At 43.5% G+C, this 25691-nt stretch overlaps 1 protein-coding gene across 2 annotated transcripts in view; it reads left to right on the plus strand.

Moving 5' to 3' along the window:
• The window catches only part of LOC112261424 (catenin alpha-2), a 700693-nt gene that overhangs the window by 457955 nt on the left and 217047 nt on the right, over positions 1-25691 (plus strand). The gene's annotated exons all lie outside the window — the stretch shown is intronic.

The following is a 25691-nucleotide window of genomic DNA, read 5'->3' on the forward strand; positions in this document are numbered from 1 at the left end:
TAAGTATTTCCGCTATAGATCTGATAGCTCAGTACCCAACAGTATGTATGGCAACCAATCCCTGCAACCAATGAGCTCCACTGCCACTATGCAAGAGCCTGTTGCTATTTTACGACCCTGTGTCAATCAATGGCTCACTTTTATGTGTTTCCCTCGACATCTGTAAGACCGGCAGTTGCCGACTGTGACACAATGCAATCTAAGCCTAGAATTGAAGGCAGACAGTTTTCCTGTTGAAAAACAAATGATAGTCCCACTAAGTGCAAACCAGCTGCAGAATGATGTGGTAGCCGTGCTGGTTATGTGTGCCTTGAATTCTAAATAAATCACTGACAGTGTCACCAGCAAATCACCCCCACACCATCACACCTCCTCCTTCATGCTTCACGGTGGGAACCACACATGCGGAGATCGTCCGTTCACTTCCTCTGTGTCTCACAAAGACACGGTGGCTGGAACCAACAATCTCAAATTTGGACTCATCAGTCCAAAGGACAGATTTCCACCGATCTGATGTCCATTGCTTGTGTTTCTTGGCCCAAGCAAGTCTCTTCTTATTATTGGTGTCCTTTAGTAGTTGTTTCTTTTCAGCCATGAAGGCCTGATTCACAGTCTCTTTTCAACAGTTGATGTTGAGATGTGTCTGTACTTGAACTCTGTGAAGCATTTCTGAGGCTGGTAACTCTGATGAACTTCCTTTCCTGTGGCGGTCCTCATGAGAGCCAGTTTTATCAAAGTGCTTTATGGTTTTTGTGAATGCACTTGAAGAAACTATGAAAGTTCTTAAAATTTTCCGGATTGACTGACCTTCATGTCTTAAAGGTCAGTCGTTTCTCTGTGCATATTTGATATTTTCATAATATGGACTTGGTATTTTACCAAATACGGCTATCTTCTGTATACCCCCCCACACCTTGTCAAAACACAGCTGATTGGCTCAAACGCATTAAGAAGGAAACAAATTCCACGAATTAACTTTTAACAAGGCACACCTGTTAATTGAAATGCATTCCAGGTGACTACCTCGTGAAGCTGGTTGAGAGAATGTCAAGACTGTGCAAAGCTGTCATCAAGGCAAAGGGTGGCTACTTTGAAGAATCTCAAATATAAAATATATTTAGATTTGTTTAACACTTTTTTGACATGATTCCATTTGTGTTATTTCATAGTTGTGATGTCTTCACTGTTATTCTACAATGTAGAAAATAGTAAATATAAAGAAAAACCCATGAATGAGTTGGTGTGTCCAAACGTACATACTGAACAACAACATAAACACAACATGCAACAATTTTAACAAATGTATTGAGTTACTGTTCATATAAGGAAATCAGTCAATTGAAATACATTTATTAGGCCCTAAACTATGGATTTCACAGCACTGGGCAGGGGTGCCATTCAGAATTATTTTTTTCCCTGCAAAAGGGATTTATTACAGACAAAAAATACTTCTGAGTTTCATCAGCTGTCCGGGAGGCTGGTCTCAGACAATCCCGCAGGTGAACAAGCCGGATGTGGAGGCCTTTGGCTAGCGTGGTTACATGTGGTTGTGAGGCCAGTTGGATGAACTGCCAAATTCCCTAAAACAACATTGGAGGTGGTTTATGGTAGCCAAATTAACATTCAATTATCTGTCAAGAAGCTCTGGAAGATATTATTGCAGTCAGAATACCAATTGCACACTCCCTCTAAACTTGAGACACCTGTGGAGTTGTGTTGTGTGACAAAACTGCACATTTTAGAATGGCCTTTTATTGTCCACCGCACAAGATGCACCTGTGTAATGAAAATTATGTTTACAACTATTTGATATGCCACTCCTGTCAGGTGGATGAATTATCTTGTCAAAGGAGAAATGCTCTCTAACAGGGATGTAACGCAATTTTAAATAAATAACTTTTTTTTTTCAGCTCATGAAACCTGGGCCCAACACTTTACATGTTGTGTTTTATATTTTTGTTCAGTATAGCATTGGATGTTGGCTGTTCCACTGTCATTGCTAGCGAGTCTCAAAAAAAGGAGAGGATTCCACACACACACACACACACACACACACACACACACACACACACACACACACACACACACACACACACACACACTCTCTCTAGGATAAGAGAAATCAAGGAAAGATATTATTGAGTTTGGCCCCCAGAGTATGCGGGTGATTGTATTGGCAGGGAGAGAGAATGTTTGCATGGAGCCAGAGAGGCACGTAGACCTGAGGGCTATGAGAAGCTATGCTGCTGCTATCACCACTATCTCAAGCTCTGGTGCTGGGCAGGCTTTGGAGAGATGAGTGAGAGAGGGTTGCGTCCCGATTCTCTTCCCTTCTCTCAAGGTGTGTATTTGCGCACTCTCTGTCATGGATGGATTTAGAGGCATTTGATTGATGTAAGCATTTGCCGGAGGGACTTTTCTGCCATTGTTTGTTGTTGTATCCATGAGATGTAGTGTACCTGACCTAATAAGACCTCAGTAACCCGCACTTCGAAGCGTAATCATTAGTTAATTAACAGAGGTGCATCACATTCAAAGTCTATTTGGCTTTCCAGCCGACGTCATAGAAATGAACCATTTTGCATGGCATGCTTATCATTTTAATCTGTGGGAATTAGATGATTCATTGAGATGATTTGGATATCAAGACATTTTACTTGGTGGCTTGAGAAGGAACTTATCTAATTATTGGTGCCAAAAGGAAGAACTACAGGTAAGAGAAAAAAACACAGTGCAGGTGGTCTTGAAAAACACTTGACACTATAGATTATATTGACTTCAGCAAACAAGTGTGTGACTGTTTGCCCGTATGTACGTGCGTGTGCAGGTTCGTATACTGGGCGTACAAAACATTAAGAACACCTTCCTAACCAGTCTCAAGTGGCCCTATTTTGTTTAAGGCACTGCTATGTGACTTCATTTTGATATATGCTGATGGACTATGCACTCTTGTTGAGGTTCTGTTATAAATGACTATTTTATTTCATGTTACAAGGCAGGCACTGCTGTTTATTGTTGTACCTTTGTTTCCATATGCTCCTGAGAATTCAAGCTACCCATGTTTACAATTATAATAAATTGAAAATCTAAATACAAAATGACATGAGGAGAAAAGGAGAGGCTGGGAAAAGACGGGAGCTGACAGGACAAACACTGGTACGCTTGACAAACAAGACGAACTGGCACAGGCAGACAGAGAACACAGGTATAAATACCCAGAGGATAAGTGGGGAAGATGGGCGACACCTGGAGGGGGTGGAGACAAGCACAAGGACAGGTGAAACAGATCAGGATGTGACACAACTAATGTCTGCAATTCTCCAGCTGTGATCCTTGGAGATTTTTGGGCCACTCAAACCATTCCTCCTCACTGTGCGTGGGTTCTGTATAGACACACGTCCTCTTCCAGGACAGTTGTTAACATCTCCAGTTGCTTTAAACGTCTTAATTATTGCCCTGATAATGGAAATGGGCATTTTCAACCATTGAGCTATTTTCTCATAGCCATTTTCTGATTTGTGCAGCTCAACAACCACACATCGTTTTGTCACACATCATTACTGTATTCTAGGGTCTTTCCCATAGTGATGGATGACTATGGGAACTTGGCCTGTGTGTCACCTCATATTTATACCCCAGTGAAACAGGAAGTCATGGCTTACCACTTAAGTGTTCCTAATCACTCAGATGAACTTAAAAAATGTCTAATATGAATGGGAATATACTTCAGTTTGATTTTATCCATAACAATTTCATGTGGTGCTAATAATTGTGGCACACATATTTCATTAAAAAAAATGTATTTAATTTATTTCACATTTATCTTTTTCAATAATTTTCTCATAGCCATTTTCTGATTTGTGCAGCTCAACAACCACACATCGTTTTGTCACACATCATTACTGTATTTAATTTATTTCACATTTATCTTTTTCAATAATTTTACTTCAATTAAAGGTTTTGATGTTTTTTAATCTTTTTAAAGAAAAACAGCAAATCATTTTTGTTCACAGCCCCAGTAGAGGGCGCTGTATCCAGAGGGTGAATAGTGTTTGTCTACCTGGACAGTAGATATAGCCAGAGCTATATATTTAGAGAGTTAGGCCAACTTTTAGAATTATGAATATTATTCTAGTTCTAAACATTCAGATACATAGCTTTTTAAAATGTATTTAATTATTTCCTGTGTGATATTAATGTGGCGCTAACATGGCTGTCATATCATTTTTAAGTGTCATACACGGATCATAATGCAGAAGCCTCAATGTCCTCATCGCACTAAACACAAGGGTCTGGGTGTAACCCATTTGGGATGAAGCAAGTGTGTCAGATATCTATTTAAAACATGAAGAAGAAGAAAACAACATTCTAAACCTGAAGCTAAACATTTAAAAGGATGAGGACAGCCATCGTTCATCCACGTAGAAAGGGATCCGTGAGCATTCATTTCAGGTGCAAAAAAAAAATGCAAATGTGAATCAAACCCTTCGTTTGAACAGATCGCCGTAGTTCGCGATATGCATATTTGTCTGCGGAAGTGTGAATGAGGATTCAACAGTCTGGGTGTCGACAACAACAACAATACATTAGTTCGACATTGACTTTGTTTTGCAGGTGGTACGCTCTGATCTGATTTGCTTTCTGTGTTGGTTCTAGTTCTATATCCCCGCCTGTGTTTGTGCCATTGTTGTGCCGCATGCTGTCTGATATAGTTCTTCTTTTGGGAGGTATTCTATGGGCATCTACAACAACACTAGCTTTGGTTTCATTTGCTTTGTTGTGTCCCTTTAGCAGATCTGCGTGATTGTGTCATTGCCCTATTTGTTTTGGCATATTTCTGGGGAGTGTGCGGATGGATGTAGCAGGTGGGGGGAGAAAATACCCTATTTGACCTAAATATGTAGAGAGAGAGGTGGTGCTGCTATTGCTGCTGGCTCAGACAGGCAGGCGGACAGACAGACAGACAGACAGACAGACAGACAGACAGACAGGCAAACAGACAGACAGACAGACAGACAGACAAACAGACAGACAGACAGACAGACAGACAGACAGACAGACAGACAGAGACAGACAGACAGAGACAGACAGACAGACAGACAGACAGACAGACAGGCAAACAGACAGACAGACAGACAGACACTGTAGCAGGAGATTAGTCAGGGATCAGGAGGCTCTCAAAGCGACCCAGCTCACAAGCAAACTATGAACAGAGAGCAGACACCGAAACCATACTGCACTCTATACTCCTTGCTAACCCCTGCCGAGGCCCATATGCTCTACTCGGCACGTACACTAACATAGTATGACATGTTTGATCTGTCATGTGGTGCTGGTATTTACCTTCTGGCCCTGCGTAACAGGGAAAAGCATGCAGATCTCCGACATTCTGTCCCCTTTGTATGTGGTTCCATGTGACTCAGTCGGTCGAGCACGGAGCCTGCAGGATCGTGGGTTTGTTTACCACTGGGTCCACCTATACAAACATCTATGTGTGCACTTTGATCTGCAGAATTGTATAGATGTCATGATATATTGTATGCTGTTTGCACGCGAGTCATGTAAAGTGAAGCACTGACACCAAGGCAAAAACCAAGGCAAAAACCAAGGCAAAAACCAAGGCAAAACATTTTACAAAATACTTTTTGGGAGTGTTGCATTTACAGAAGTGTACATGCAGTGTCTTTGGTGTGCCTTCTACAGTCAATAACAGGAATTGACTAGGCTCAATCTGATGGCGCAGAGTTATTTGACATGCGGGACAGGAGACTGCCGTAATGAGAGATTTTTTTTCGTTTGAATTTTCTGAATGATTGCGACTATTGAATTACAGTTCAATTTAATGGAATGGCTTTTATGATTTAATTTCAGGCCGTGTGTGTGTCTACAGTATGCGTGCCCCTGTGTGTGTAGCTGCAGGAGCGAAGGGGAGGTGTGAGAGGTGGCTCACTGATTGCTTTGTGGTTCGCTCCATCCGCGGAAATGAAACCATTTGTTCTGTGTATGTATATACTGTATCGCCAACGTTCTCTTGGACGAGCTACTCGTTTTGGTTGGCGTGCTAATCTTTCAGTTTGTTTCTGGTGACTCTCTTTTTTCCTGTTGTTGTTGCTTTCTTCAGATGCTTTCTTTCTCATTGTTCCTGTTGCTATTGGGAAAGGGGGATAGCTACAGTAGTCAGCTGCACAAATGAATGTATTCAACCGAAATGTGTCTTCTGCATCTGAATCAGAGAGGTGGGGGGGGCTGCCCTAATCAATGTCATTGGTGACCGTCGAGCAGTTGTTGTTGGGGGTTAACTGCCTTGCTCAAGGCCTTGCCGGCTTGGTGATTCGAACCAGCAACCTTTTTGTTACTGGCCCAATGCACTTAACCACTAGGCTGCCTGCCTTGTTGAGTCTCTTCAGTAGTGGTGCGCGAAGGGAGAAAGAAGTAAGACACAGTGGTGATACAGCTGCTACACAGTCTGCTAAGCTATATGCTCCATACATTTTTTTGAAAAAGTGTTGCCGTAAAATGTAGTAATATGCCATATATGAGTGAATGGAACCTCAGTGCTTGGCACCCTGTGCTGTAAACAGCGCACTGTAGACAATGGTCCTCCTCCTTTTCTCGCTCTCCCTCTCTATGTCAGTCCATCCCTCCCTTCCCTCAAACTACCTGCCTCTCTCACGCCACCTTTCTCCTCACTCTAAAAAAAAAAAAAAAACAGCTGACCCTAGCGTCTACCATTTCTTCCAACAGTTTCTCCCTCAGAAAATGTTGCCTCTTGCCCAGAGGACCTCCAGACACAGATGAAAATGAAATGAGAGTCAGCCAGGGCCTGTCTCATGTGTGTCAGTGCCCTCCACCTTTGTTGCTTCACATTGAGGATTGTGGGGGAGGAGGCGGGCGCCTCAGGCGCTACTTGTTCCGGGGGCCATCTGGTTCCATTGGATTTTGGCCTCGTTCATCCTACTCCCTCTCTCTCACACTCTCCTTTTTTTCCCCTTACTATCATTCTCTCTCTAACGCTCTCTCTCTCTCTCTCTCTGTCTTTCTGCCTTCTGTCGCTATTACCATCTCTATATCATCTCTCTCACTTGTGTACTCCCTTTCTCTTTCTCTCTCTCCCACTCCCTCTTTCTTACCACTCACAACTTTCTTAGTTTTCTGTTATTTGCTGTTCTGTACTCTGTTCAGTTCATGTTAAGTTAATTATTTTCTCAGTTCATGTTCTGGTCATGAAATAAGGTCCCTTCTGTTTATGAGGTCTTGTTGCGGGGGGGGGGCATTTTGCAACGTAACAAAATGTGGAAAAAGTGAAGAGGTTTGAATTCTTTCCAAATCCACTGTACAAATCATAGATAAATAATAAATACCAAACACAAGCAAAAGATCAGAGTTTTCTAACAGTATAATGCATTTAATGGGTACTGTTCATGGCCCTGTCATGATGTGTTTTATACGGCCTCCACTTAACATTCAACCTTGAAAAGCTGCCTATTAGAAACATCGCGGCCCAAAACCCTTACCAGTAGCATGCATTCATGCATTCCATCAAACACTCACACGTCAGAGATTTTCATATTTCATCAACGAGAAGCACCACCAACAGACAGATGAAAAGGATCCTGCCCGACACGTCAAGTTCAAAGCGTTAGTGACGGCACAGATGGTCAAAATGGGCAGTGATTAGTAACCCACACCCTTTTCTCCCTGCGTGTCTCCTGTGCTTCTCTGAGGGAGAGGTGGGGCAGACACATCTTCATTCATCACAGGCGTTTGACAGATCTGACAGTGTGCATTTGCCTCGCGGGTTCACCTTTCCATTCAAATGGGCTTAGGCCTCCCCAAGGTGGGACTGTGAGCAGTTCATTCTGCTGAGTGTGTGTGCACGCCTGTGTACGTCCGTGCGTGTGTCTTGTGGTTGTGTGTCTGTGTGTGTCTTGGTGTGTGTGTGTGTGTGTGTGTGTCTGTGTGTGTGTGTGTGTGTGCGCGCGCGTGTGTGTGTGTGTGCGCGCGCGCGCGCGTGTGTGTGTGTGTGTGTGCGTTGTGAAATAGCAAGGAGCTGCACAACCAAACACACACTCATCTAACATCCGCTTCATTGTCATCGGGGACCCTCGGGTTTCATTAGTAACAACTTAAACACAGACGCTCACATCACTACTCCCACACACTGATCCCAACATTTCAAACAAGGAAATAATATTGGCCATAACGAACCATTGTGTTTTTCCTTTATCCTTTTCTATTTGCAGATGCTCACCCACCACTGTTGCATATGGATGTACTAGGCTGTTATCACATTTGTTTCAACAAACCACGGCAAAGATAATCACGTACCATGACCCCCCGTCGTGTCAATTTACAACAGTTGTCATGGAAACTGAAGCAATAACACAGTGTCAATGCAGTCGTTATTGATACGGTCATCTACTTCCATTGGCATTCAGTTAAAGTGCGATAAAGTGGTCTAAAGGTATTCGGTCCCACATCCCGAGCACGCAGTGACTGCTTGTGACTCTAAAACTCTTTGCATACATTTTTCCATTTGTTTTGCAGCCATTTTCCCAGCATAATAAGCCAAGAGCTTCATCCACAACAGATTGGCCAAGGACAGTGTCAGAGTTTATTTCAATAACGGAAAAGCTGCGAAAGTAGAGTTGAAAATAAAGAGAAGGGAGGAGCCAGAAAGGTAGTGTTTGGGAAAGATTTGGTGAAGTGGTTAAAGAGGATGATGGCAGCGCCGGCTGTGTTATGTGTGATGATTGGGAGGCGATGTGCAAATTCGACAGCCTCAAGACGGGGACGTCAAATAGGCCTATGGGCACGTCAATGGAACTGTAGCTTACTGTTCAGATGGGTTAAATGGAAACTGAAATCTGGACACAGACTAGGTCTATAACCTCTCATGTAGCCTTAATATGAACTCCTGCAGAATTAAGCATTGCGTTAAAATGATACACTAAGCGAAGGCATAATGATGACTCGGGAACATGGGTGGAGAAATAGGATTGTTTTATGTCAGCGTCTTAAGAGAATGCGAATGCTCAGTTAAATACCATCTGTAGAAGGGCTGTCTTTCAACCAAATAAAATATGTGTCCGAGCCGAACTGAATGCACATCAGAAACATGTTGGGTTGTTTTCACAGCTTTCTGATGTTACTAAACTGATGTTATTTCCATTTGTTTTGTTCGTACATTTTCTCCCCTGTCCCTCAATGTCTTTGCTCCGTGAAAGAAGATGACATAGAAAACTTTACCGATGTCAACTAGATTGAAGCATTCGTTCTATCGATGTATTTCGTCATCTAGGGCAACATATGACAGAAGAGAAGCTGCACGTGTCTAATTATAGATGTTGACTAACGAATAGCTTACCCAAAATGTTGGAAATTATAATCAGACAAGAGAAAATCATGCACCCCCTGCCAAAAATTGTTCCGCCTGCCTTCTTTGAATTTAGCCTATAGCGCATTTTCTAAATTTACAGGTTAAGTTCGGGTGCGGGACTTAATCATATAGTCGGGAGCTTGTAGATGGGTTCTTAACAATTGCGGGCAGGCGGGGTAAACAAACAGCTGACCCACGCACCACTATTATGTAGGTTGGTCTCTGACTAGACCTTTGACAGCCAAAGTTAATTGGAATTTGCGACTTTTGACTTTCTGTCAGAGGACGCTGTGTACGTGTGCTTGTATGTGTGTGTCCATCCAAAGTTGAATGTTATCACTCCATTGTGTAGTGTTTGTTTAGTACATATGCTAGAGAGAGAGAGAGAGACCAGAGATAGAGAGACCAGAGAGAGAGAGAGAGAGAGAGCGAGAGACCAGAGAGAGAGAGACCAGAGAGAGAGAGAGACCAGAGAGAGAAAGAGAGAGAGAGAGAGAGAGATAGAGAGAGACCAGAGAGAGAGAGACCAGAGAGAGAGAGAGAGACCAGAGAGAGAGAGAGAGAGAGAGAGAGAGAGAGACCAGAGAGAGAGAGGTGTCTTAAGACAGGAGAGAAACCATGTCGAGAGAGAGCATATTGTGTCTACAGTGGAATGCACTGAATCTTGCTTACATAAATGCATGTGCCTGTGTCAGTAGGCCTGTACAGTACCAGCACATACAGTGCCTTCGTAAAGTATTCAGACCCCTTGACTTTTTCCACATTTTGTTACGTTGCAGCCTATTCTAAAAATGGATTCATGTGCTATTTTGTTCTCATCATTTGTTATTTTGTTCTCTACACACAATACCCCATAATGACAAAGCATGAACAGTTTTTTGGAAATGTTTGATAATTCTTCTCTGCAGATCCTCTCAAGCTCTGTCAGGTTGGATGGGGAACGTTGCTGCACAGCTATTTTCAGGTCTGCGGATATGTTCGATCGGGTTCAAGTCCGGCCTCTGGCTGGGCCACTCAAGGACATTCAGAGACTTGTCCCGAAGACACTCCCGCATTATCTTGGCTGTGTGCTTAGGGTCGTTGTCCTTTTGGAAGGTGAACCTTCGCCCCAGTCTGAGGTCCTGGGCAATCTGGTGCAGATTTTCATCAAGGATCTCTCTGTACTTTGCTCCAATCATCTTTGCCTCGATCCTGACTGGTCTCCCAGTCCCTGCCGCTAAAAAACATCACACAGCAGGATGCTTCCACCTCCAGACGTGATGCTTGACTTTCAGGCCAAAGAGTTCAATCTTGGTTTCATCAGACCAGATAATCTTGTTTCTCATGGTCTGAGAGTCTTTGGGTGCCTTTTGGCAAACTCCAAGCAGGCTGTCATGTGCATTTTACTGAGGAGTGGCTTCCGTCTGGCCATAAAGGCCTGATTGGTGGAGTGCTGAAGAGATGGTTGTCCTTCTGGAAGGTTCTCCCATCTCCACAGAGGAAATCTAGAGCTCTGTCAGAGTGGCCATCGGGTTCTTGGTCACCTCCCTGACCAAGGCCTTTCTCCCCCGATTGCTCAGTTTGGCCAGGCGGAAAGCTCTTGGTGGTTCTAAACTTCTTCCATTTAAGAATGATGGAGGCCACTGTGTTCTTGGGGACCTTCAATGCTGCAGAAATGTTTTGGTACCCTTCCCCAGACACAGTCCTGTCTTGGAGCTCTATGTACAATTAATTGATCTCATGGCTTGATTTTTGCTCTGACATGCACTGTCAACTGTGGGACCTTATATAGAGAGGTGTGTGCCTTTCCAAATCATGTCCAATCAGTTGAATTTCCTACAGGTGGACTCCAATCAAGTTGTAGAAACATCTCAAGGACGATCAAAGGAAACAGGATGCACCTGAGCTCAATTTAGAACCTCATAGCAAAGGGTCTGAATACTTATGTAAATAAGCTATTTCTGTTTTTATTTTTAACAAATTAATAATAAAAAATTAAACCTGTTTTCACTTTGTCATTATGGGGTATTGTGTGTAGATTGCTGAGAAAAATATATATATTTAATACATTTTAGAATAAGGCTGTAATGTAAAAAAAAATGTGGAAAAAGTCAAGGCGTCTTAATGTTTTCCGAAGGCACTGTATGTGTGCTTGCATCTTCAAGCCTGGATGAAGAGGGTCTTGGGGGTTGTGTAGGGGGTTGTCTTGGGGGTTGTGCATCAGTCGGGACCAAAGACAATCCGCCGGGGAAACGTTAGGATAACGTGCAAGGAGCGATTAAAAACCATAAGCAGCGAGAGAGTTGGAGACAGACAATGAGCCGGGTCCAGGAAAAGTCCCCTCTGGGAGGATAGCCTCATTCAGTATGCCACCCGTGTTTGATCATGACCTTACTGTTGCATGTCCTTGGCGCCGAGCGCATCAAATGCCTTTTGGGGGATTGGAGGGTTTGAGGCTTCACAGGAGGCTGGCTCAGCGCGTTCAGCCCGCTCCACTTTATTGTGTTGTTTTTATTTTCATTCCACCTGACCTGATGGCTTCTGCAGCCCTCTATTCTCTCTCTCTCTCTCTCTCTCTCTCTCTCTCTCTCTCTCTCTCTCTCCCTCTCTCTCTCTCTCGCTAAGCCCCTCGGCAAAGCACTCGGGCCACCATTTTGATTATGAAAAGTGATTGAATTAAATGCTCTGAGAACTTGACATTCTCATGGATTACGACTGTTGGAAATTGTTAAACACACAAGGTCCCTATCCGTCTAAACGGATACCTAATCCCAAACCTTTCCTGTTTTTCTGCAACCCGTTAGAGTGAATTGTGTTTAAAGATTATAGCCCCCTTGCCCCGATATCAAGTAAGTTCTGACTCAGACAACCCGAGACCTATTAGGCCAATAATATTGGATATCATACACACAACACAAGACTACATAACACCTGTATTCATTCAAATGCAATAAATACTACTACTGGTATTGACCACTATTGACACCTATATGGAATGGCAGTACTTTGAACTGGAATGCCTTAGGCTTTAACTCAATGGTGAACCACAAACAATCAAACATGATAGGGGTCTTTCGGGGCCGTTGGTGGCCATTGTTAAATAAAACTTTAAAAAGAGAGTGCCGTCTTTTGGCCACTTCACTAGCAGTCTTTCTGTACTGGAGTACTGTGAGATCACATGACAAACTACTGTGTGTGTGAGTGTGTGCTCTCACACCGCATTTGTCATCTTTGAGTGCCCGGGTTGTGGCTTTTCTAAATGTCAGCAAGGGGTTGTTAAGCAACCGTGTGCGCTTTTCCTCCCTTTCATTCTCTCTATCTCCCTTGTTTCTGTATATACAGTTGCAGTTGGAAGTTTACCTACACTTAGGTTGGAGTCATGAAAACTTGTTTTTCAACCACTCCACAAAATTCATGTTAACAAACTATAGTTTGTTAGGACATCTGCTTTGTGCATGACACAAGTCATTTTTCCAACAATTGTTTACAGAGAGATTATTTCACTTATAATTCACTGTATCACAATTCCAGTGGGTCAGAAGTTTACATAAACTAAGTTAACTGTGCCTTTAAACAGCTTGTAAAATTTCAGAAAATGATGACATGGCTTTAAAAGCTTCTGATAGGCTAATTTACATAATTTGTGTCAATTGGAGGTGTACCTGTGGATGTATTTCAAGGCCTACCTTCAAACTCATTGTCTCTTTGCTTGACATCATGGGAAAATGTAAAGAAATCAGCCAAGACCTCAGAAAATAAAGTGTAGACCTCCACAAGTCTGGTTCATCCTTGGGAGCAACTTCCAAACCCCTGAAGAACCATGTTCATCTGTACAAACAATAGTACGCAAATATAAACACCATGGAACCACGCAGCCGTCATACCGCTCAGGAAGGAGACGCGTTCTGTCTCCTAGAGATGAACGTACTTTGGTGCGAAAAGTGCAAATCAATCGCAGAACAACGGCAAAGGACCTTGTGAAGATGCTGGAGGAAACAAGTACAAAAGTATCTATATCCACAGTAAAACGAGTCCTACATTGACATAACCTGAAAGGCAGCATAGCAAGGAAGAAGCCACTGCTCCAAAACCGCCATAAAAAAAGCCAGACTACGGTTTTCAACTGCACATGGGGACAAAGATCGTACTTTTTGGAGAAATGTCCTCTGGTCTGATAAAACAAAAATATCTGTTTTGCCATAATGACCGTTGTTATGTTTGGAGGGAAAAGGGGGAAGCTTGCAAGCAGAAGAACACCATCCCAACCATGAAGCACAGGGGTGGCAGCACCACCAGCACTCGGTTACACCAGCTCTGTCAGGAGGAATGGGCTAAAATTCACCCAACTTATTGTGGGAAGCTTGTGGAAGGCCACCCAAAACATTTAAATACAATGCTATCAAATACTAATTGAGTGTATGTAAACTTCTGACTCACTGGGAATGCGATGAAAGAAAGAAATGCTGAAAGAAATAATTATCTCTACTGTTAAATAAATAATTACATAATTACATTTGACATTCTTAAATAAAGTGGTGATCCTAACTGACCTAAGACAGGGCATTTTTACTAGGGTTAAATGTCAGGAATTGTGAAAAACTGAGTTTAAATATATTTGGCTAAATTGTATGTAAACTTCCGACTTCATCTGTTTATGCATATTGTTTTTGAGTGGAGTTTCCCTTTAAGTTTGAGCCTTCTCTCTCTCCCTCTGACTGTGGCCCCGCTCTCCGGCCCCAATGTGTTTGTTTTGGCCAGAACAAGAGCGGAGGAAGTCCAATGTCCCGCACTCTATCCCTGGAAACTTCTCTTTCTCTCTCTTCACTATCACACACTCTCTTTATCTTTCTCCCCCCTCACTCGCTATATTCCAGCTATTCTTTCTTTCATTCTCCTTTCTATCTACGGCACTATCTTTCCCAAAAGTCACGAGGGACTCGCGCACCACTTGGCGCTTGAAGGCTTATTCAAATGGTCTGTTTGTCCTCAGCGCCTGGCTTCTATGGATCTGACAGCATGAATTACCACAATGCATTTACTCTGCGCGACTATATGTTAGCGCTAACTGCATGCCGCAGTCTTACAGTCGAAGAATAGCACCATAGCACGTTGTCGGAAGTACAATGAACATGCATTCATATGTTAATGTTTGGAATTTGTTCTGTTGTTGTGCCATGGACAGGCTACAGACGCTCAGTCATGTAGAAAGCGTGTCAAGAGTCCAGTGTGTGGAGTGTGTTCACATCAAACTATGGCCACCATTTTGCATGCATCCATACCTGAGTGCTTCATATTGGAGGGGACTTTTGCTTGGTGCTGCACACAATCAAAAACAAGCCACAGATATCACCAAGGTCTTCATACCCGGCTCTCCCATTTAAAGCTGTGGGGTTGGTGACAGAATTCCCAGCATATTTTGATGTCAGGTGCCCATAGATAATATTTTGGGGGGTGGGGTGGGGATTTATATTCATCCCCCCTTTTGTGGCGGGAAGGGAAAGGGAAGAAATTGAAAAAGCGATCTTGCAGGCTGCCATTATTCAGGACTCTGGATGGGACTGGCTGCTGGCTGAGTTGTATTCATAAATCTCTCACGGAGCCCCAATGAATGTAATCAGGAGACTTGCAGAGGACATAAATTGGCACAACACTCCATCTCGCTTGTCAAGCGCAGCTTCAGCAGCCTCAACTATATAGGCCTATTCGGGGGTGGGGGGGGACCCACTTAAACTCGACCCAAAACATTCACATTCTTTGTGTGTGTGTCTCGCTCTGTATCTCTTTGATGCTTTTTGGGAGAGCTGACATTTTGAATTTGAGTTGAAGGTAAACAACAACGATAAGCTTCTGTCATTGTATAAGGCCCCTGACTTCTACGCCACTTCTAAAAAACTCATTTAAGCCATTGCTCCTCCCCTAGAGTGGCCATTTTGAAAAAGGGCTCATGTTATAGGCCTAAATAGTGTATCTGGTTTGGGGTCACATTATTCATCTCTATGCAATATCTTAACAGTGGTGCCAACGACAGCAGCAATTGAAACCACCCTTGTCGGACATTTTTAGGCCCCCTGACTGTTTTCACCCACTTCTAATAACCAGGCTCCTTTCATTTCATTTCTCTGTGCCTGTTTCTCTGTGATGGGCCGTCAGAGGTTAGGCACGAAGCGCACCATCTGCTTTAACCCACCACAGCTCCTGAGGCCATCGTCTCTGTCTCTGTTCTAGTTTCTCTTCTCAAGTCGCTACACGCACACACACGCGCGCGTGCCAGGCGGTCTCATCAGATCTCAGGGCAGTCGTCTGTGGGGCTCTCCGGCTGCACTCTCTGCTGTCCTGGAAATGATCCTATGATTCTACGAAGGCCTGAGTGTTAGAAATGCAACACCGACAAAGACACCCGGCAGGCCCAACAGACTGTTATATGGATGGTTTTACATGGTCCGCTCCAAGCCCTCTCTACTGTTCTGATCCATTACAAAGAACGAGATAAAAACACTGAATATATTCTAACCAGTTGGCCTATTCTCTCCCCCCCCTCCCTTTGCTGCGGCCCCATCTGGTTCGCTCTCCGATGCAATTTGTATAACAGGTAAATCCACTCTTTGTGTAAAGTTTGAAGCCCATCCAAATGTAATCATATTACCACATTGAACAAAATGAAGAGAGACCATATGCCCAATGGAATTCACGTTGTTACCATAAGCTCTCGTAAAGCGCCGACATCATTCCTTAATCTATCTGACAGTGGGAAAATGGGGGAATATCCTTGGCTACTGGAGAGATGCCAAAAGGGAGGAAAGGAGAAGGAAAGGGATAGTGAAGAAAGAGAGGGAGAGAAGGAGAGCGAAAGGGAGAGAGAGAGGGAGAGAGAGAGGGAGAGAGAGAGTATGCGAGGGAGAGCAAGAGGAATTGTAATTTGTTTATCATGACATCGAGAGTATGATAAATGAGAGAATGATACATGCGGTCTTTTTTAGTTTGCCTAAACTGATGTGGTGTATTCAACTCTGTGTCCATAGAGTATAGAGGCTTTACCAGCTTATAGCTGTTAACTAGATGTAGTGTACTCAACTCTGTGTCCATAGAGTATAGAGGTTTTACCAGCTTATAGCCGTTAACTAGATGTAGTGTACTCAACTCTGTGTCCATAGGGTATAGAGGCTTTACCAGCTTATAGCCGTTAACTAGATGTGGTGTACTCAACTCTGTGTCCATAGAGTATAGAGGCCAGCTTATAGCTGTTAACTAGATGTGGTGTACTCAACTCCGTGTCCATAGAGTATAGAGGCTTTACCAGCTATAGCCGTTAACTAGATGTAGTGTACTCAACTCTGTGTCCATAGAGTATAGAGGCTTTACCAGCTTATAGCTGTTAACTAGATGTAGTGTACTCAACTCTGTGTCCATAGAGTATAGAGGCTTTACCAGCTTATAGCCGTTAACTAGATGTAGTGTACTCAACTCTGTGTCCATAGGGTATAGAGGCTTTACCAGCTTATAGCCGTTAACTAGATGTGGTGTACTCAACTCTGTGTCCATAGAGTATAGAGGCTTTACCAGCTTATAGCTGTTAACTAGATGTAGTGTACTCAACTCCGTGTCCATAGGGTATAGATGCTTTACCAGCTTATAGCTGTTAACTAGATGTGGTGTACTCAACTCTGTGTCCATAGAGTATAGAGGCTTTACCAGCTTATAGCCGTTAACTAGATGTGCTGATTACTGCCCATAGGTTCTCCCTCATCTCCACAATGCTGCAGTATAGCTTCACTTACCTCCAGTTCAGTCCATCTATGGAAGAGCTTTTTCAACGCAACGTCCAAAGCAAATGAAGACATTTGCCATAACTGCAGGCGTGTGTTGTCCTTTTATCTATGAAGTGTGTGTGTTTTTTATACGTAGGTTTAACTTCAGAATGATCTGTTTGGTCATGTTTACGGTATCAGTGTTCACTACGGCTTTCCATTCTTGCATATGTGGTGATATATTTGATATATAAGTTGATAATCCTTGGTTCCCTGGTACATGTTGTAGTTGTTTAGTATTTACGGGATCCTGGGAGGATAAGTGGTGTAGTCAACTCTGTGCCTAAAACCATTCTGAACATTTACTCTTGTTTTTACCTTTGCCATTCTCAGCCTGCACACTTTCCACTCCTTACCATTCTGGAACGAACATACAGTATATTGTCAAAAATATTGTCATTCGTTCATTCATTCATTCATTAGTTCATTCATGCATTCACTCACTCATTTGTTCATTCGTTCATTCATCCGTTTGTTCATTCATTAATTTATTCATTCATTCGGTATCTATGATGGACGGTTGTGATACATGTATGATGTTTTGCGCTACGATCCTGCTTTTAGCTAGGAGGAGGGTAGAGAAGACGCTCGAAACAAAATGTGGACGGGCTCCCTTAGTCACGCTGGCTCCGCACCACCCCGAGTCCCCATCAGCCTTCTTCACAGTTTCGTGGGTCACTGATTGTCGCCCGCTGGTGGTTTTGGCACCGCCCTTTGTTTCTCTCTCGTGTGCAGATCGTCGGTAAACATGTCCAAGCACCCAACAGGCTTTCAGACTGTGTCCCCCAACAATAGAGTTGGTGTTTTGGTCTACGGGCTCAAGTGTGATGTCATAGGGGGGTTGACGGACCGTGACTGGTCTGCCGTGGTTGACTAGATTTGACCCCTCCTGAATTGGCTAGATTTGCTTAAATGAGCCGCCGATGGCATTTCTTGTGGTTTTTATGTGGTTTAAGATTGTGGGTCGATTGCAGTCGTGTGTATGCAGTACTGCAGGGATCAACAACTAAATTCAGCCGGGGGACAATTTTTTCTGGAGCAGATGGTCAGGCGGCCGGAATATAATTACAAATCATTTGTAGACTGCAAGATGACCGCAAGAAGCCCAAACAAATACAGATTTGACTAAAACATAGTCATTTCAAACCTTGCTTAGATTTGTATTTGATTGCATATAGAGTATCTCTCCCTTATGCATGGGGAATACTTTTGGAATCACTTGGAGCTGTTTTGCTGGTGCAAAAAGTAGTGTGTGTGCTTATGCGTCTGTGTGCGTGCCTGCCTACCTGCCTGCACGAGTACCTGCGTGCCTTCCTATGTGGGTACTGTATACAAGCATGCATCATTGTGTTTCTCTACAATATGTGTAGGCTATACATGACCATTATCGATCAATCTCATCACGTGTGGGCGTATACATTATATCCTTTTACAGATGGTACTTACTACCCTAGTATGCACCGGTGTTGTGCCTTTGGGGGGCTAATTTACCCCTTCCACCAGTCGCTTTCATCTTGAAATATTCAACACGGACAAGACACTGAAGTGAAGCTAAACATTTAACAAATACACGTTTAACACAAGTACCGTGTTGGCACATTTAACACTATGTTGAAAGAAAAAAATGAAAAAATGAAGAAAAAAAAGCTGTCTGAATTCAACCTCAATGCACACAACATGACAGAATGCACTCGTTGTTTTACTCTGTCCAGGGAAGGGACATCTGAAAAACAGCTCACATCAAAACAACAGGATTTGAACTCCGCTTGACCTCGTTCTATCATATCCATGTCCATCTGTATGGAGTATGGATCCAACGTGAAGCTTCCGGGCAACCCCGGGTAGAGCTTATAGTATTCCAGCCGAACCATAGAGATAATATCTTTCTCTCTATGATCAAAACACTTGTCATAATAGCTCTCTGCTCTCTGCTCCATATCTGACAATACAGTATGTATTGTAATCGCAGTATATTAGTGACTCTGTGGACTGTAGGACCCCCACAGAATCAGGGCCAGCTGTTGCCATGTTTTAGCTCACTGGCTCTGATCCAGCTATTCTATCATCACATTTTATGCACCACCGGATGTTAACAATAGCATACACACCGTGTCCACGTGAAGTGTAGTGGTTATGTCATCACACACACACACACACACACACACACACACACACACACACACACACACACACACACATTGCCTTACTGTCTCTCTCCCACTGTCTAAATCAGTCTATATGATGAAAACAGAGCAGTGCCGCCTGCATGTCGTAGCTAGCCTGCACTCACACATCCGCCCCGTGTAGTCTATACACAAAAACTTGTAGTGTATTCAAAGTTAAAAAAGGCCTCTAAAGTTTGTAATTTCTACTTAAAATTATAAGACTTTGCCGTAACGAAAAATGTATCAAAACCCTGCAAAAAAAGTCCATTAATCCACATAATAATTCACATTTCCTGTTGCTGCAGGATTATGTCACTGTTATAGCAAACTGGCTCAAGTTAAGATCCTACATCGGTACAACGTAAGTTAGTGGCTAGAATATAATGGAATGGAATAGAATACAATGGAAACGGAACAGAACGTGGTGACGAGAAAGACAACGAGAAGTGTGTGTGAGAGCACTGTGAGAATCAACGATGATCATTCCAATATCGATCCTGATAAACCATTTCAAATGAAGTATGGACTGTCATCGTAAATCGTCAGCGGCCCCACCACGCGCTGCTGCACCCCGCCGCCACTTTGTGATTTTGCCACCTATCCGCTTATGAGTGGGTGTGAGCCGTTTATTATGCATGGCAGGGCCCCAATGAAAAAACAGTGGGTACCTGGTCGAAACCCCGGTGCACAGAAAGTTATGGTAATTCATTTGTTAAGCATTATTGCCATGGACTTTACACACACACACGGACGCACAGACGGATGCACACACACACACACACACACACACACTTCCCCTAACCACTACCCTCTCCTAATCACACGACGTAAACCATTTCCCCGGAGGAAAGGTGATTGAGCACACCGAGCCTCTGTGAATGTCATGCAACCACTCACCTTTACAGCGCAGCCAATGACGATTTCCCTGTGACCCCTCACTCTGACGTCGACTTGAGCCCGCAGTGTAAACAACTGCGGAAGACTGCTGCCGACCTGACTGACTAGTCACACAGTGTGTCAGTGGTGTTTGGACCGTAGAACTAAGAATGATTAGAGTGGGCACCTCCATTCAGGTCAATTATACCACAATGTGTGGACAGGCGGAAAATGCCTGTCCACACATTGAGTGTCTTTAATAGGAACATTATATTTCTATGGTTTGGAGCCCCCCTCCACCCCCTGACCATCATTATACTCCTGTGTATCGTTCCTACTAGAGTTGTTAAAGTAGTGGAACACGTTATTATCTCTCGGGGGGAAATGTGCTTTGCTGCAGAAATCACCCGTTACAACACAACAGATGTTACACAGGAAGTAGGACACATTTACACACAATGAGCCACACATGGCCTCTGACCGTGACCCTGTTGCTTGGGGTTTGTGTTACCAGATGTCTATGGCTCCTGTGTTGTACTGAATGACCCTGCCGTTCAAGGCGTTGCACTGTGTTTGTCAGATGGGTTGTCTATGACATTTACGTGACCCTGTCATTTAAGGTGTTGGTGTGTGTGTGCTATCCAGATATGTCATGTGCTGTATGGGTCTGTGTTTGTCAGATGGGTTGTCTATGACAGTTACGTGACCCCGTCATTTAAGGTGTTGGTGTGTGTGTGCTATCCAGATATGTCATGTGCTGTATGGGTCTGTGTTAGCCGGATGGGTTGTGATAGCCGTGCTGTGTTTAACAGGATCTACGCTAGCTGTTAGCTGTTAGCTGTTGGCTGTGCTGTGTGTTGAGCTCTGCTGGGTCTCTCTATCTGCTCTGAGAGGTGTGGGGGTGACCTTTAAAGTTGGCTCGTGCCATCCCTGTTCACACATAGTAGTATCCTGCAGTCTGTCGTACCCTATGTGGGTGTGTGTATGTGTTCCTCTTTACTTTATGTCATTCCAAACATCCTCTCTTTTAGTTGCGGTAACATTTTGTTCCAGCACATCCTGTTCCCTAACATAGTCTTCGTCATTCACATACGTAATGGCTTGATCTCGTTCTTGTATGCACACACAAGAATGCACACACACACACACACACACACACACACACACACACACACACACACACACACACACACACACACACACACACACACACACACACACACACACACACACACACACATAGCTTGGAGACAGAAGATTCAAAACCTGTTAACAAGTGCATTACCCAATCACCACACATCCCTCCATCCATCCTCTCTCCTCTCTGCTTTTAAACACAGCTGTGCTCTCTGACGTACAGAAACCATTGTCACGATTCCTCGCACAATTTCCATTTCAAACAGACCCAATATCAAACTTTATCCCCCTCCGAACCCCCCCCCCCACCCCAACACCAGATACGATGCGAGCAGAATCGCGGCCAGTCCTCCCCTTTCTCTCTAGTCTCCTCCATCACCAGTGCTAATTAGCTGCCATATCAATAATGCAGTGCCATATAAATAAACCATTATTATTTTCTCCTTGCCCTCCCGTAGCATGAGCATGTAGAAAAATGTCGAAGAGTATGTAATCGGTAATCAGAGGATCATCAGGTGATCATGGAAGCGAGTCCATTTGGTAAGCCAGTCATCTGTGTTAGTATCGATTTTGCTAAGTGTCATCAATCAGGTTGTTAATAATGGGAGGTTATAGGAGAGGTGATATGCCCTGTTGGGGGCGATGACCCCTTGTCTGAATCGGTCAACAAACACCTGCAGGTTTTGGTCCTCCCCACAGAGTGTCAAATAGAGGTAGAGAGAAAGAGGGAGGGATAGAGAAGGGGGGGGGGGCTTTGGGTGCATCCTGGAGTCTTAAGGACAACCCTTTCAAATAAGCAGACCCCCTTCCCTGTCCCTGCCCCCCTCCTATCCAACCATTGCGTGTTAAAAATACTGAAACAAAATGGAGGTGCCATCAGTAGCCTGTGTGTCAAGGCATCATTGAATATTTATACAAATAAATCAGGACAACACAGCCTAAATATAGGCCCGGCAGTTTGCATGATTTTAGGGACTATCAGGAAAGAACATGAATAAGAGAATAAGATAATAAGAAAATGACTATCAGTATATCGCATATCTCACATCTCGCTATCATGTGTCTCTCTCTGCCCTGCTCTGCTCGGCTGTATCGGTCGGTGGCTAGCCTACTTAGCATACAGATGTCATGCCTAGTTATGATTCATGGCCATTTTGGATTTGAAAGTGGGCCGCCCGGTCGGGAGGTATCATGAATACGAAGTAGATCATGAATCTGAAATGGCAAATTCCACTGTTGTCGTCGCCGGTTGTTGTTGTTTTTCTCTTGAGCGGCTCCACACAGCAAAAAAAAGACTGCACATTTTAGCTGAGTTGTTGCTCCCGGCTTGTTACTATTTCGGTTTTTCTTCTGGTCTCGTGTTCCACTCTGTGAAACGCCTCGTATGGTAGATATCAGAATAGATTTAGGTTGGTACTGTACCGTTTACGCGTGGCACTGTATACACAAGAGTTTAGCGGGCATGATATTGTTTAACTGCAACCATTCACCCATGTGGTCTAATGATGGAGTATCTTAATTGGATCACCCCTGTTGCAAGAAATGTAAAACTTGTAGTGGATTTGAGGTTTAAAAAATGTCCACTTTCTGACCATATTGTTCCTTTTGAAAAATGGATCAACCCCTACAAAATTGTCGATTCATTTTAATCCACGTAATAATTCACATCCTGCTCAAATGAAGATCCTACATCTGTATACAGGCTATAGTGCAGGCTTTAGTACAACAGTAGGGGCTTATACAGCCAATACAAAAGGCTGAAGGGGAAAAGTCTGAGAACCTTTCTAGTTAGCATTTGATGGGGCTTTGTGCCCCTCATAAAGCACAAGCAACTGTACATTGATATGAAAGTGAAGGTATCACAATACGCATAAGGTATATCGACAGTGTTACATACAGTATGCCATTGGTCTGTCTGTTTGCTGTTTGCGTCGAGGCAGGTGGTTGAAATGCAGTGATTATTTGATTTCACGTTAGAGGCATAATGATTTGACCGCCAGGTCGATACAGTATGTTAAGTAATTGCTTGCATATTATTATATTTGTTTGTGTCATGCTACTGTAACTCTGCAGCATCACTCAAACACACGACTCATCACACCCCTACTCTACACCCAGTTGAGCACACACACACACACACACACACACACACACACACACACACACACACACACACACACACACACACACACACACACACACACACTCACACAAATGGATAGATCTGCGTATTTTTGCCTCTGTACAAAAATATATGTGGAGTAGGACGCACACACACACACACGCACACGCACACACACACCATTCAAAATCCCATTTTCCCTAACCATAAATCTAACCTTAACCCTAATCCTAAATCTAACCCTAAATCTAACCCTAAATCTAACCCTAAATCTATCCTTAACCCTAACCCTAAATCTAACCCTAAATCTAACCCTAAATCTAACCCTAAATCTAACCCTAGCTCCTAACCTGATATAGAGACTTGATGTTGATGCTGCTGCTGCAGCATTCTGTCTAGGAACACAGGTCAGCCTAGAGACCGCTGGACACAGTGTACTACACACACACACACACACACACACACACACACACACACACACACACACACACACACACACACACACACACACACACACACACACACACACACACACACACACACACACACACACACACACAAAGGCTTACACCTCAGACCTACTCTCACTATTTCTGTCTCTGTCTCTTTAGTTACAGTAACAGCATGTGCACAGTGCAATCATAGAAATATAGAAACACACAGACAGTAGGCTGTATTTACTGATTTCAGTCACACCACACGTACGCATGCAATCATACTGTGACACTGTGCAGAAGCTCTGAGTCTAGTGTATTTTCTTCCCTCCCGCACTCCCTCCCTCCCTCCCGCCCTCCTTCCTTTCCTGCTGATGTTAGGACACTAGAGAGCAGCCTACACCTTCTTTCTGCGGCCTCCGCAATCACTCCTTTCCTTAGCTATCACTCATTTCTCTCCCCCTAGCAGCACCTACATGTCAATTGTCGACTGGTGCAAGAGACCAAACCCTCTGTCGACGCATCTCTCACTCACACAATGAGGAACAACCAGAGAGAAAAATATACCCAAAATAGCCTTGTATTGAAAGAACAAATGTTTCAACATTACACGCAGAACATAGTCAGGAAATCCATCGGCCCGGGCATGTGCAGTGTCATGTGTTACTGGTGTCTCTTTAAGAAGGATAAAAGCCCACATATTCAATTCTTCATCTAGCTCCTATTTTAGAATTCGTTTTGATTTGAATAGTGTGGGGCGAGGCATTTTCCTCCTCCTTTTGATGTGTCCCTCGCGGTGCAAGGATGGCAAAGCTCTAGCATGACAGCCAAGCGAAGGAAAAGGCAAAGGCAGAGCTTTTTATATCTCTCAGATGATCATGATCTCTCTCTCTCTCTGCTTCTGCCTGTGTATCGTCCGTGTGAATGTCTTAGACGACATACGGATGTGACGTGAAAATGACGCCACCTGATTAGAAAGGGTCAGATCAATTTCATCGAGAAAGGATAGAGGAGAGGGAGGAGAAGTGGGAAGGTGGTGGAATTCGGGGGAAGCAACCACAACATCTATAGCGAGCCAGCACATTGAATAACCCCCCCCACTCACAAATAGGGAATGAGGGATCAAGAACATTTCTGATATTCAGATTGGAGAGGGTTTAACATTTGAAATGAAGTATGGCTAGGCTATCCCTCTGCCCCCTTGTCTTTTTAAACAACTAGAGATACTGCAGTAGGCACGCCAGACAAATGCTCTTTCTCTTCCAACCACTAACGCGAGCACTGCATCTCTTTTCACAATCCAGCCCTCTCCCCAAAGGTTCCTTACAACACAAGGGCTTTACTGTGAATAGCAATTCATTTATTTAAACATGATATTTTTTCGTAGTTTACAAAAGAAATAGGATAGCATCTTGCATCTTTTTTTCCCCCCACTCTTGCGTTTAAACATGTTTTACATTGATTTTATAATCGTATTTTTTTTATTTTTTTTTATTAATCCAACTTTGCAATCTTTATTTTTTATTTTTTTTGGTCGTTGTCGTGTTTTTGTTGTTGTCGTTGTATTACCACAATAAAAATGGCGTGTTTATGGCTGGCCAGTGTGTCCCCAGTTGGTCTTTAGACAATAGCAGAATATTCTGAAGTAAGAAATAATATCCACTCCTGGTGTAGAGAAGAAGATGAAGAAGAAGAAGAAACCGTTGGGGCCTACAAACATAGTAATCCTCTCTGGTGATTCTGTATAAAGTCAACATAATATTCCATCTCTGGTGATTCTGTTTGTCAAGTCAA

The sequence above is a fragment of the Oncorhynchus tshawytscha genome, linkage group LG11 (genome assembly GCF_018296145.1).
Source record: "Oncorhynchus tshawytscha isolate Ot180627B linkage group LG11, Otsh_v2.0, whole genome shotgun sequence".
In the NCBI taxonomy this organism is placed as follows: domain Eukaryota; kingdom Metazoa; phylum Chordata; class Actinopteri; order Salmoniformes; family Salmonidae; genus Oncorhynchus; species Oncorhynchus tshawytscha.